Source organism: Medicago sativa, chromosome 5 (genome assembly GCF_051527215.1).
Source record: "Medicago sativa cultivar Bolivia chromosome 5, Bolivia_mono, whole genome shotgun sequence".
NCBI lineage: Eukaryota > Viridiplantae > Streptophyta > Magnoliopsida > Fabales > Fabaceae > Medicago > Medicago sativa.
In genome coordinates this window covers 34597386-34612417 of record NC_140753.1, presented here as the reverse complement: position 1 = coordinate 34612417, position 15032 = coordinate 34597386, and the positions used below count along the sequence as shown (strand labels likewise).

The 15032-nt window shown below is 38.4% G+C and overlaps 2 long non-coding RNA genes across 2 annotated transcripts; one reads left to right on the top strand and one right to left on the bottom strand.

Moving 5' to 3' along the window:
• Positions 1 to 343: 343 nt before the first annotated feature.
• On the bottom strand, positions 344 to 7346 carry LOC146921985 (uncharacterized). The gene is made up of 4 exons (XR_015012291.1): positions 6837 to 7346; positions 5940 to 6046; positions 5248 to 5650; positions 344 to 746 (listed from the first exon to the last, which is right to left on the bottom strand). It is a non-coding gene; the product is annotated as an uncharacterized LOC146921985 (long non-coding RNA).
• Positions 2044 to 5016, top strand: LOC146921986 (uncharacterized). Its single transcript, XR_015012290.1, has 3 exons — positions 2044 to 2599; positions 3313 to 3508; positions 4817 to 5016. It is a non-coding gene; the product is annotated as an uncharacterized LOC146921986 (long non-coding RNA).
• Positions 7347 to 15032: the final 7686 nt, after the last annotated feature.

The following is a 15032-nucleotide window of genomic DNA, read 5'->3' as shown; positions in this document are numbered from 1 at the left end:
TGATATGATGTGGTAAGTCCACATCCTTTCACATCAGGTTGCGACTGATGTGAAATCTTGAATTTCTACATCAGGTCCACTTGCACTGATGTAATAGACGCACTTTGAAATTTAACCTTGCAGTTTTCACATCAGTTATATGATGGACACTGAAGTGAAATATGTATATTTCACATCAGTTTTCAATATCACTGCAGTGAAATAATTTTTTTTTCTAAATATTTTTTTAAATGGCTTATCAAATAAGTTTGACCCTTGCTCTTTTTTTTTTTATAGTAATAAAATGAAAACAAATTATGTATAATTTTAATGCAAAAAAAAAGTTATATTATCTAATTGGATATTACATAATCAATCCTCAATTTTCCACGTCAATATTCCAATCTATAAAAGAGGCATATGAATACAATATAGCTAGTGTGAAAACTAAAACTAAAACACCTATTATGTAAAACTAACCCTGAAATATTCCACTTCATATTCCTGCAGAATATACACAATCAAATAAGCCTTGGCCTATCATAGTATGATATTTACACTAACTCAAGAAACAAATTTTATCAAAAAATACATAGCAAAAACTGTAACCATGTAACCATGAATTGCATAAGAGTTGAAATGCTTGGATCGTTATCGGAATAAGAGCTACATCTGACAGTAAACTAACAACCACTAATCTGCAGCTGCAATACCCCAAAACCAGAAAATTCTGCTACATAATAGCATCCCACAAACCACACGAAACCCTGCAATTTCAACAAAATGGAACATGTGATGATAGAGATGAACCAGTGTCATAAGCAAAAGTATAAATGAATAATAAGGGTAGTTCCAAGATATAATTATTACTTCTAGTGATACTGATATAACCAAGTGGTTCACAGAATGATACACTAAACTATTATCCTGAAGTTCAACACTTGCAATAAGTGGTTCACAGAATTGAATTCCTAAACCATAGACGACGAAACATGATGAATAGTAAAAAGGTAAATTAGAATTCTTAATTTTTTTTTTTATGATTTATGTCATATATCCGATCAAGTATATCCAATTGGCAAAAGAGACACGACTGTATCAATTCATAGCTCACCTTCAATATTCATTTTAAAACTAATAATATCACCATGATAAATCATCCTATAAAATTATCAAGGTAAGAATTTCTGCAGAATAAGATTTCAAATATTTAACATGATTTTTCTTGATAAACCATCTCATGAAACTCACAACATGAATTTTCGCAATACTCATAAACCTCGTTTCCAAATTTGTCTTAGACAGTGTCAAAAATAAAAAATAAAATAAAAATTTGTTTTCAATTCATAGCTCACCTTGAACATTCACAACCATCACCCTTGAAAAACAACGCATTAAGCACAAATGCATTTCACACACACCCTTGAACATTCATTCAATGAAGATAACCGAAATTTAAGAATCGAATCAATTCATAGCTCACCTCCAATTGGTGTAAGGATCAGGATTCCTTGCACGCAATAATCAATCTCATTCATTGATTTGTGATCAGGCGGTTTAAATTAAATATTCACCAGATCAGTTTTAAACGATCAGTAATCAGTTTTTAACGATCTCGACCATTGGTTTAAACGGGACAGTCAAGGAATATGTATCCTTGGTGTAACCAGATGTTTCAAAAGTCATTGTAAAATAAAAATTGGTCAGAATTTTTCTATGTATCTTTTCATTGTCAATCAATAAATTTACAAAAAAAAATTCACTAACTATTTCAACAGCACCAATTTTCCTCCCAATGAATATCATAGTGTATTTAGATTTAGAATATAATATAATCAAGATTCTTGTGTCATAAAAAAAATATAACAAGATTCTTTGACTTTTATTCCTATCAAGAAAATTTGGTATACGAGAATTTATCCATAACAAAAACAAATTACACATAAACATCACAAATGGAATCAGAATTTTAATAGAAGTTTAAATTTGTTTGATCTCTCTTACCAAGAGCAAATAGGCCAGAATCAGATGAATTCAACTTTCTTGATTTCTGTAATATCCCACGTAATTTTAAATAAATTGTCGTATCAGTTACATGTCAGAACGGAAATAATTTTCAAAGGATTAATTACTTATTGAGAAATCGACGATGTTTGGTAAGTTTCTCGTATTACTATTCCAACGGACATGAGAAATTAAATGGTTACGAATTAACGGAGGATAATTATGTCTTTTTCACTTGAAGGGCATTTTGGTAATATTTCCACCTAAGATTATTTAAATGAAATATCCCTCACTTTCTTCATTCTTCTACACTCTTCACCAAAAACTTCAAAACTTTCTTCTCCTCTCCCTTCCCTAAATTTCGGCTCACTATCCCTAACACCATAATCACCAAAACTTCATCAATTTTCTATGTAATCTTCATGAATAAGCTACAAGTAGGGAGTTCCTTGTAAAGATTTAAGTAGGAGGCAAGCTTCAAAGACTACTCTTTCTCTCCAATTTCCAACCGTCCCTCTCATCATTCTTTGTCCAAAATTCTTCATTTTGCTCCAATTTCATGGAATTCCTCATGTAATCATGCTTTTGGAACACCCATGAGTGGTATAATTGCAAGGTAAGTGACAACAATTCATCCCTTCCTTCTTCATTAAGTTGGATGCCTCTCACCCTCTATACCCCATATTTCACTTTTGTTGAAAATTTCTCAAGTTGTGATTTAGCAACGTAATTTTATATGCTATGGATGATTGTGATAATGAGTTATTTTAGTGTTGTTGCTGTAGGGCTGTTATGTTAAACCAAAAGTGCTTAACTTGTGGTAATAAGTTGCTTTCAAGGAAATTATCATAAGTGAATATTGGATGAAACAAGTTAAAATTTCGATGTAAGTGGTTTAGGAGATGTGTATACATGTTTGATTTGATTCTGGAAAATTTGAGCAGAAATTGAATTGTTTAGAGGTCATAAGCTGACAGTTAAGCTGTTTTGAGCAAAATGCCTTAAATGACTAAGTTGCGAGTTCAAACTACTGTATAAGTGGTTCATAGGGCTAATAATACATGTTGGGACTTCTGTGTTAATGGTTGGGTCGAAATTTATGTGATAGAAGTTATAAGTTGCTAGTTAAGTCATTGAAGAATAGTTTAAGTTGGAAGTTAAGTTGTTTCAAGTGTTATTTTCTGAAGAACAGATTATGAGAGATATGTTTAATTGACATATGAGTAATGGAAAAATGATACGCTGTTTTAGTAATGTTAAAAGTGCTTAAATGATAATTAAGCTGTTTTAGAAGTGCTTAAATAGCCAAACGGCGAACTTCTGGTGCAGGGACTGAAATGAAATTTTTTGTGTAAGCTGGTTGATGAAGTAAGGCTATGTCACTATTGGTTTGAATTGTTTTAGAAGGGGCAAGACCTATAAGCTAAGGCATAAGCTATTTTGGGAAAGTGATTATAGAGTTTTGGAGATAGCAGAGCTGCAGATTTTGGGATAAGCTGCTTGCAATTTGCAGGAATGATTCACGGTGAGTTCCTTTAGTTAGAAAACTTCCCTTTGGGTAGTTAAATTATACCTTTAGAATAATAGAATATGATTTAGTACATTAGTACATAATTTAGTGACAATATGATTAAGATTTATACCCTTGCTAGAGTACTCTAAAATAACTTTTATGTTGATAAATATGATTATGGTAATGTAGAAGTTAGAGGAAAAATATTATGATAAGTTTTACGTGAGAATGAATAAATATGCAATTTCGGCTAACGTTACGTAAAGTGAGAATTGTTTGATTTTATTACTTTATTTTGACTCTTAGCTAAATTAAATTACACTTTTAAGGTAATATAGTGGTTTGGCTTGGCTAAGACTCCAATTCTCATTATTGCCGAATATGTAGCCGAAATTGTATTATGCATATCCTCTAATCATACACTACCATAATGTATATTTATTTGTGTAAAGGAATGTTTAGAGTAAAATGGCCATTGGAACAAATTATTCATGGGTAGATTTCCAATTATTGGAAAGTAAAGAATTCTAAGTATGAATGTTCGGCTTAATTAGTCGGATTTAATTTATCAGGATATGGGGAAAATTTTATAACCTTTTAGGAATGGCATATGACAACGATATGCCTAGAACCTGAATAGGTTAGTATCCGAATTAATTTCAGAACAAAGACGGAATCACTACGTCTTTATTATTAGTTTCAGGATGTTTTCATTAAAAGAAAATCAGTTAAGTTATTCCTCTCTATCTCCCCGTCAGTAGTGGAGTTGAGGATTAACTCAGTTATTAGAAATCAATTCAAGTTATAATATTAAAACATGTTTAAGTTGTGGCTTTCGCTATCCCGCCAGTTGGATACGAAAGGTTCCCGCCAGTTGGAACAGGCACTATCCGTGAGGATGACCCCACAATAATCAGAGGAGTCCGGTATCCCCGTCAGTTGGGTTCCCGCCAGTTGGAATTATTACCGGTCAGAGTGGAATAAATTCCGGGGTTACTCCACCTGGGTTTATTCCGTAAAATCAACTCAGATAATATTGTTTGTTCAACGCTAACATTTCTAACATAATATGACAGACATTATGATTATAATTATGATTATGAGTTGAGTATGTATTAGGATTATATCAGTCTTTTAGACAGCGATCCTAGTTATCCCCCGATCGCTCAGTTATGCATGATAAAAATTGCATAAACCCAAAAACGGTTGAGTTTAGAGACAAATGGCGATCCTAGGTTCCCTGAGATTGCCTACAGCCTAGGATAGGTGGAACTCACTGAGACATCCCGTCTCACCCCAATCCCTTTTATTTTATTTCAGAGGCATAGTTGGATCGCAAACAGGGCAGTTCGTGATGAAGTAGAAGAAGAAGCTGGACAATTATATTTACTTGTCAATGCATGTATGTTGTACGCGTCAGTGGCACTATTTTAAATGTATAGACAAGTAGTTTTATGATATGCAGCGGAAGAAATTTTATTATTGTAATTTTAGTGTATCCAATGCCAAGTTTAACGAGCATACTAGATATCCTAGGTAATTTCTAGTATGGGTGTTACAATTTCTCTTACCAAGAGCAAAAAACAATTACTCACAAGAACAAGAATGATTCTCTAACCCTCAAAGCAAAACTTGCATGCCCAAAATTCCAACACAAAGCCTTTCAGAAAAATAACATGTTCATACATATAAAAATATTTTTAAAATAGAAGACTTGATAATCCAACTGAAATTTCCCAATGATTACTAACCTGTCTTTTATGCCAGCCTCTCTACGACCAATAACTGGAGAGTCTGCAGTAAGGACAATTGCCATGAAACCAGCTTTTTCAGCTCTTCTCACAAGCTGAGTAACCAAATTTCTGTCTTTAAACAGTTGAGAGAAGAAACTAACAAATAAATTAGGTAGTAACACTAATAAATTATTATTTGAAAATTTAGAAAATCAAATTAATACTAGTGTGACTGAAGAAGGAGAATAATATTTTGTTTTTAAAGGAACTTATGAAGAGAAAGTTATTGCATAAAAGTCAAAAGTTACATAATATTTTGACAACTTTTCCTTTGCAATTGCTTCATACTCATTCACATTTGTTACATTCATGATCTTCTTTGTATTTAAGTTACTTTATTATGTTATGTCCACAGGATATTCTGAAAGTGAGATTATTAAAATGCAAAATTAATCAATGACATCAATTCAAACCAAATTAATTCCTATTTCAAAAATTGATCATGAACACCCATACGCAGATAATAAAACAATGACCCATTTGTGTTCTTCTAATGGCTTTTATTATTATTATTATTATTTTCTAGTTTGTTCAGAAGCAAAGAAGAGAGCGTACAAAACAGATCTAGAAATATGACTAAGGGGTTAACATCTCTTAATTTTAATTGGGATTGAATGAACATGAACAACATGATGAGGAGAGGAACAAACCTGATGAAATGAGAATATGAACAGTTGGGTTCGATCTGAACAGGAACAACTGCAACACGATGAGACAGCAGCAACACGATGAGATCAGGAGATGAAAATGAAAGGGGCTGTCAGACAAGTATTTTTCCAGCAACATGATGAGATCAGGAGATGATAACAGTTGGGGTTTTCAATTTGATTATGAACAACTTGTACAAGTATTTTTTTACAAGGCACGTAGTGTTTGAGTTGTTTCTTCTAGTTTTAAGTAGTTGCTTGCAAAATGTTTTATACTGTTTACATTATTATCTTTGTCCATGTTGGTCCATTTCAATCTTTCAACCTTTGCTAAACAAAACAGAACTGTAATATTTTACTTTCCATAGAAAAAAAATACTTCACAAAACACTTTGAAAACTAGACATTACTAATTTCATCATTGAAATAAACACTTCCAATGAAAACTATGAAACTGAAATCACCAATACCATAGCTCCCTGTGTTCAATAACAATCAAAATTTTCATCATAACCATAATTTAATCACACTCTTAAGTTAAACACCATTAAACATACTACATAAAACACATAACAACAATTCAAATTCCTTAAACATAGCACAAAACTACTAATTTGGGTGCCAATTGAAAATTTTACCCTAATTAAATCAATCAATCAAAACAAAACCCTAACCCTAAATCCTAAAATTGAAAGAGACCCATTAAAAAAGATTGAAAATTTCAGAATAATGAGGGAAGAAAGTAACGAAGAAGTTGAGAATGAAGCTTACCACTACTATCGTAGGGTTCGTAATCCTACTGCAACCTTATTTTGCTAAAGGGGCTTAGGGTTTCACGAAAAGGGTTAGGGTTTAACGATTGAAAGGTCATATATATAGAGAGAGAGAGAGAGAACTCACCGGAGGAAAACAGATTGAGCTTCGACGGGAGAGTGGTTGAGCTTCGACGGTGAGGTTGACCTTCGACGGGAGAGGTTAAGCTTGGACGGTGCGAGATCGGTGGAGTTCGATTGAGGATTGAGCTTGGACGGTGAGAGAACGGTGGAGGAGTTTGATTGAGGATTGAGCTTGGAATGGACGATGGTGTATTTTGACTGAGAGTGAGTAAGTGAGGAAGGAAAAAATGTGGATGTGTTTTACGATGGAGGAAGGATAAGGTAAAAGTGCAACTTTGTTTTTACTTCAGGCACACTTCTCACCACTAATGTGAAAACAATTAGACAAAGTTTTCACACAAATTGCTATCATGCCACCGCGTTTTTTTCCCTTCATTCCAATGATCCACTGATGTAAATGGTACATGCTACTAGCAATTCCCCTCATGTGCTTAAGTCAACTGATGTAAAAGCTCACCATGTGTTTCTTTCCCATCAGCTATTTTCCATGCTGATGTGAAAACTAAAACCCTTATGATGTTAAATATATATTTTGTAGTAGTGATATTTTCAATAGTAAACACATGAGCGGGCCTATCAAGACGCTGCACCTTGATTACGGGCACGTCATTCCAGTGATTCACACGAAACATGGAAGACAAAGTAGCAAGAGCATCAGCCATCTGGTTTTCATCCCGAGGGATATGGTGCAGCTCAACCTTAGTAAAGTATGTCAACAGACGCCTTGCATAGTCACGGTAAGGGATCAGCTTCTCATGATGAGCCTCCCATTCACCCTTTATCTGATTAATAACAAGTGCGGAATCTCCATAGATGTCAAGGTGCTTGATTCTCATATCAATGGCTTCTTCAATGCCCAAGATGCATGCTTCATATTCAGCTACGTTGTCCGTGCATTCAAAGGTTATTCGAGCAGTGAAAGGAATGTGGTGCCCTTGCGGAGTTACAATAATGGCCCCAATTCCTTTACCATAAGCATTGACAGCACCATCAAACACCAGTCCCCATTTGCTATTGGGATCCGGCCCTTCATTGATCAGTGGTTCTTCACAGTCTTTCGCTTTCAGATACATAATCTCTTCATCAGGGAAATCAAACTTGATCGGCTGGTAATCATCAAGAGGTTGATAAGCAAGATGCTAAGCAAGGATGCTTCCTTTGATTGCTTTCTGAGCTTTGTACGCAATATCATATTCAGACAACAACATTTGCCAACGTGCAATTTTTCCAGTGACAGCAGGTTTCTCAAAGATGTACTTGATTGGATCCATTCGGGATATCAACCAAGTTGTATGATTCACCATATAATGACGCAGGCGTTTGGCAGCCCAAGCTAAAGCACAACAAGTCTTCTCAAGCATTGTGTACCGAGTCTCACAGTTGGTGAATTTCTTGCTCAGATAGTAGATAGCATGTTCTTTCTTTCCAGTCTCGTCTTGTTGACCGAGAACACAACCCACTGAATCATCTAACACTGACAGATACATAATCAAAGGCCTTCCTTCCACTGGTGGGACAAGGATAGGTGGTTCCAACAAGTATTCTTTAATGCTATCAAAATCTTCCTGACATTCATCATTCCATACAACAGGCTGATTCTTTCTGAGCAATTTGAAAATTGGTCCACAGGTAGTAGTCATATGAGATATGAATCTTGAAATATAATTCAGGCGTCCGAGGAAACCTCTTACTTGCTTTTCAGTTTGAGGGGCCGACATCTCTCTGATGGCTCGAACTTTGTCAGGATCAACTTCAATGCCTCTTTGACTGACAATGAAGCCTAGCAACTTTCCAGTTCTTACACCAAATGTACACTTGTTGGGATTCAACCGCAGCTTGTACTTTCTCAATCTTTCAAACATCTTTTTCAAATACACAACATGCTGCTCTTCATCACCTGACTTCACAATCATGTCATCAACATATACCTCAATCTCTTTGTGAATCATATCATGAAACAGAGTGGTCATACCCCTTTGATAGGTAGCACAGGCATTTATCAAGCCAAACGGCATCACTTTATAACAGAATGTTCCCCACGGAGTAATGAAGGATGTCTTTTCTCTATCTTCAGGTGACATCCGTATTTGGTTATAGCCGGAGAAACCATCCATGAAGGAGAACACTTTAGACTGAGCAGTACTGTCAACGAGTACATCAATATGAGGCAATGGGAAGTTATCTTTCGGACTGGCTTTATTCAAATCTCTGTAATCAACACACATTCGAACTTTCCCATCTTTCTTTGGTACTGACACGATGTTGGCAATCCACTCAGGGTATTCAGCTGTCATGAGAAAACCCGCATCAATTTGCTTTTGCACTTCAGCCTTGATCTTAAGAGTCATGTCTGGGCGAGACCTTCTCAATTTCTGTTAGACAGGAGGACATTCAGGTTTTGTCGGTATCCGATGTTCCACAATCTTGGGATCTAGACCCGGCATATCTTCATAGGACCATGCAAAGACATCTGGATAATCATGGAGAAGCTGAGTAATCTTCTTTTTCACTTCTGGCTTAAGTGTAACACCAATCTTGATCTCTCGCTTGTTCTCTTCAGTACCCAGGTTGATAAGCTCAATCTCTTCCTGGTGAGGCTGAATGGCTCTTCTTTCTTGCTCGAGCAGTCGAGTGATTTCATACGGTATCTCTTCATCATCCTCTTCATCTTCAGCTTCATATACAGGGAATTCAAAATTTGGAGGAACCATAGGGTCACTGTGTTCAACGGGTTTATTGTGGTTCAATCTGCATAATATGATTGGGATGATTTTAGAAAAATGTTTTTCATGCAGATTTTTGAAATTAATAAGAAAATACAGACGTTTTAGTTTTTTCTGGCATTACCATTATTTCCAAGAACAGGCACTAAAAAGTAAAAAACAAAGAGTCGCGGAAAAGACGACAACTTTTATTGATAACGGCAATGCCGAAACAAACATGCCCTTACAAGGATATCACTTTCGCCTTGGGCAGAGCGAAAGGATTGTTATTTTGAAAACAAAGAAAAAACATGAGCAACAAGACACATTACATGGAAGCATGCATGACTAAAGGAACATCAATGGCCTCCCAATTTCTCACAGTGCCTCCTGGTACAACAAATGTAGGCACATAACTACTTTCAGCAGCATCTTCAGCAATAGCATTGATAAACCCAGCACTGTAGAAAGTTCCTGTGGAAACGCCTGAGGTCGGGGAGAATCCAAGACCCTCTTTACGCTTGTTTTCCAAAATCTGTATCACCTTGCCCCAGCCAGCAGCTTGCCCCTCTTGAACAGCTTTCTGGGCGTCTTTCAATGAAGCCATACTAGCACTAGCTCTCCGGGATTCTGCACATTCAACAGTCAAGCCTGGAAACGACGTCCCTTCAGCGGACCCTGCTTCAACACAAGAGAAAGATGACACTTGGCTAACCAGATATGCTTCTTCACCATGTACAGTGACAAGCTTACCATTCCTCACAAACTTGAGCTTCTGGTGCAGAGTAGAAGTTACTGCCCCAGCGTCGTGAATCCACGGTCTTCTGAGGAGACAACTGTAAGAAGCATTGATGTCCATGACCTGGAAAGTAATCTGAAATGTCTCAGGACCAATGGTAATCGGTAGATCCACCTCCCCAAGAACATCCTTGCGAGATCCGTCGAAAGCCTTAACCAAATAGCTGCTTCCCCTCAGAGAGAGTCCATAATGACTCAACTGTCTCAGCGTAGACTCAGGCATTACATTTAAGGATGATCCAGTGTCTACCAGCATATTGGATATCATGTCAGACTTACAGTGCACCGAGATATGCAGAGCCAAGTTGTGGTATTTCCCTGCTTCGGGGAGCTCATCATCACCAAACCCCAAGTTATTGCAAGCAGTAATGTTACCCACTATTCCATCGAACTGATCCACGGAGACTTCATGATCAACATAAGCCTGTTCCAGTACCTTCGTTAACACTTTCCTGTGAGCTTCTGAGCTCAAAAGCAGAGACAAGATGGATATTTTCGACGGAGTTTGCAGCAGTTGGTCTACAATCTTGTAATCGCTCTTTTTGATAAGCCTCAGAATTTCGTCCCTATTAGACTCTTCAATAGATTTGTTGGGCCGGTGTTCTTGTCAACAGGGGGAGCAACCGGTGGAGTTATTGTAGCGACAGGTGTAACCACCTTCTTTTGGAACAAGGGTTGACGGACTTTTCCACTTCTCAGAGCTGTGATTTCTCCAGCAACATTATCAACCGTAGCTGGGGATACCAGAGGCACTTCTATCCCATTTTCAATCAAGGTTGCATTGTACTTGTAAGGGATTGCTTTTGTAGAGGCATAAGATACCGGACCAGGTAACATGATCACCAAAGGTTCAACATTCTTTGTCTGGGATGTACCTTCAGCCGGAGAATCATGGAACACTGGCACAATCACACAAACATCACTGGCAATCAAGTGCTTGTCATCCATCAGGCTCTGTATATCATCTTGCACCACACAACAACCCATAGGATTTTGAAGACATTCTGAACAAGAAGCGTGATTGTGATTGAACAAAGAAGCCTGGAAAAGTTTGACATGTAGCGGTACCAAGGGAGTAGCAACATTACAGACATCCAACATGGGAGCCTCTCTAGGAACAGGAACTCTTTCGAAAGCCTCGATCATGTTAACAGCAGCATGGTTTGGAAGTGGATTGTCGAGAACATGAGGAACACTATTTTCAAAAGTCAACCGTCCTCTATCCATCAGGTCTTTTACAATATACTTCAGAGCATAGCAACCTTCAACATCGTGGCCTTGAGCGCCCTGATGGAATTCACATGTGAGATCCTGTCGGAACCTGGGAGGCAATGGTGTAGGCGGAGGCTTGCCTGGTCTTGTGACACAGTGGCCCTTAGCAAGTAGAGTTGGGAGCAGATGAGCATACCGCATTGGTATTGGTGGAAAATAAGTCTTGGGCCGAGGACCCTGTTGTTGCTGCTGTTGCTGTTGAGCAAGAGGCTGTTGTTGTACTTGTTGAGCAATGGCATTAACGGGCACTGGTGGTTGACCCGGTGGCAGAGGATATTGCTGGTAGAATGGTGGGAAGAAGGGATGTTGAGAGTACTGCATGTATTGGTAGGGCAGGGGTAACTGAGCAGCAGCTGTAGGCTGGTTACCAGATACCATCCCTATTTCGGATTCTTTCTTCTTATGGTGGCCATTACCATACTTCTTTGGTGCACTAGCTGAAGATTCCCCCTTTTCAAGAACAATGATACCCTCTATGACAGCCTCCTCTAGACGAGTTCCCATAGTAACCATGTCGGAGAAATTATTTGGAGCAGAGACTATCATTCTTTCAACATATTCCTTCTTCAAAGTCTTCAGGAATGTCTGGGTTAGTTCTTCTTCATCAAGCCGGGGAGAAACACGGGCAGCTGCCCCTCTCCATCTCTGAGCATATTCACGGAAGGTTTCACCTGACTTCTGAGACAAAGACTTAAGGGAATCCCTATTCGGCTTCAAGCGGGTGTTAAACTCATAATGATTTTCAAAAGCAGCAGCGAGTTCCTCAAAAGTATGGATATTGTCTTTGCTCAAACCAGTGTACCAGTCTGCCGCATCTTCCATCAAGCTATCCTGGAAGCAGTGGATCATCAGTGCATCATTATCCGCGTAGTTGGCCATCTTTCGGACATACCGAATGACATGGCTATGTGGACAAGAAGTTCCATTGTATTTGTCAAAATCTGGCACTTTGAACTTCTTAGGAACCTCAAATCGGGATACCAAGCATAAATCACGAGCTTTAGCAGAAACACCGTTCTCACGGCTAGCCTTGACATCACGGAGTTCTCCAGCCAATTCTCTTAACTGTTTCCTCATAGCCTCCATTATAGGGTCATGTCCACGTGGAGTATCAACATCGATTACCTGTTGCACAGTGTGTACAATAGGATCGGTAACAACAGTAGTTACTTGAGGCATAGAAGTGGGTGTTGTAGCAAAAGTTGTCACAGGAATCTGTCCTTGATTGCCAATACCAGAGATACCAGCCGCAGTATTAGGAGCATAGAAAGCTGGGAGTCCATAAGGATGTCCATTGGGCATAACAAACCGGGCATCAGACACCACAGTAGACAGTGGGATGGATGGAATCACTTCAGTAGAAACTGGAACGGATGTGGCTGGTTGTTCTTGTGCAGCCATCATAGTGGACATAGCGTCATGAGCCTTAGCCAAGTCTTCTTTCATAGCAGCCAATTCGGCACGGAGCTGAGCATTTTCTTCTTCAAAGTTAGCCATGTTTCTTCTCTTGTACAATCTTGTTTGATGAACTCTATCTGATTGGTAAACTTTACGAGCACGAGCCACTTTTCAGACTGTGGCGGACAAAACCAGGAGGCAATGAGCACGAGAGAAGTCTTTTGTGACCAATGAATGCACATGATGCATGAGATGAGTTAATGCATATGCAAAAAGACTCTTTTTGTGTTATCGAAGGGTTTTAGACAAATTAGAAATTTGTAAACATTACTAAACAGTTGAAACATTAAAACCAGACAAAACAATCAGACATCACAGAGTCTTACAAGATGATTCCCTTTGAAATACTAAGCCAAGGGATAGACTTTGAAATGTAAAACAACATAAACAACAGGAAAAAGAAATCCTCAAGCATAGGAAGTGGAAGCATCCTCCTCAGACTCAGACTCATAGCTGCAGTATCGTGCATAGAAGTTCTGGGCACCCCTAGCCCTCTTGGAGTCCCTCATAAGCAACTTATCCTTTTCTTCAATTTCCTTCCTAGCTTTAGCCAACTCTTTCTTTAGTGTCAAGACCTCATGAGTCTTCTGCTCATCCTTTCCATCCAAAGTCATAATCAAGTTCTCAGCCTCATAGTATCTAGTCCTCCACTGATGCTTCTCTCGGCTCTCCATAGCTAGGTGCTTCTGATACATCTCCTGAGTAGGTGGGAGTAGAGGCAAAGGCATGGTTGGAATAGATGCAGACACATATCTCATGGCGGGGTAAGGCATACCAATCTTCTTAGCTTGGTTTATCACCCATTGTGTATAGGCCTCATGGACAACACCGGACCTTACACCCATATGCTTCACCTCTTTCTTTCGGAGTTTAGACCAAGCTTCCATGAAATCTTCTCTTATTCCTGTGGGTGCATTGGAGTAGTGGAAGAAGTAAGGAGATGTAGCAAGATTGATGGGCTTTTCTTTCATCGGGAAACCAAATTGTCGCAAGGCGAGCTCCGGGTTATAGTTGATTCAACCCCGGGTACCAAGAAGAGGTACATTAAGAAACTTTCCACCACCAAATATGATTTCCTTGACTTTAGAAACTGGAGTGAGCCAAACCACGTCATTAGGAGTGAGAGCCCTGATCCTTTGTGAAATAGACCAATTCTCTGGATTATCATGGAAAGACTTCGGAAGGTGCGAAATAAACCACCTATAGAGAAGAGGTACACAACAAAGAATGTATCCACGACCTTTGCCGGATCGATCGTGAATAGCATGGTATGTGTCAGCTTGCAAAGTAGGAACCGGATTCTTGGAGTGGAAGATCATAATAGCATTCATGTCCATGAAGTCATCAAGATTTGGAAAGAGAATAAGCCCATAGATGAGAAGTGCAAGAATAGCCTCTAGAGTGTCCTGACAAGTGGTCTTGAGGTTGGTTTTTTCAAATAGATACTTCGAAGTGAACCCTCGGATGTGAGCCTTAGTGACAAGATTCTTGGAGTCATCGGTGGTCTTGAGATAGAGATCTTTGGCAATAACCAGTGGAGTAGGAGGATTCTCAAGTCCCGCGAAGGGTACCCCCTTAGCAATAGATAGACCCATCAAGCAAGAATAAGCCTCTAAAGTAGGCACCAACTAAAAGTCGGGAAATGTAAAGCACCGATACTCCAGATCATAGAATTGCACTAGAGTGTGCACAAGCTTCTCATCCACATTAGTCTGGAGAATAGTAAGTAAAGCCCCGTAACGATGTCGGAAACCAGTTGGATCCTTGATCTTGAGTGCCAAATCTCTCAAACTAGTCAAATCCACTTCCTTGAACTTGTAGGACTTAGTCTTCCCCATTCCTACGATGTTTACAAATTCAATTTGTCTAAGCCCTTCGATAAAATGCATGGAAAAAGTTTATGCATGTATGCATGATTATGTTCAAGTACGGAGAAAACATGGTGGGTTGAAATTCAAAGTCATGGAGTC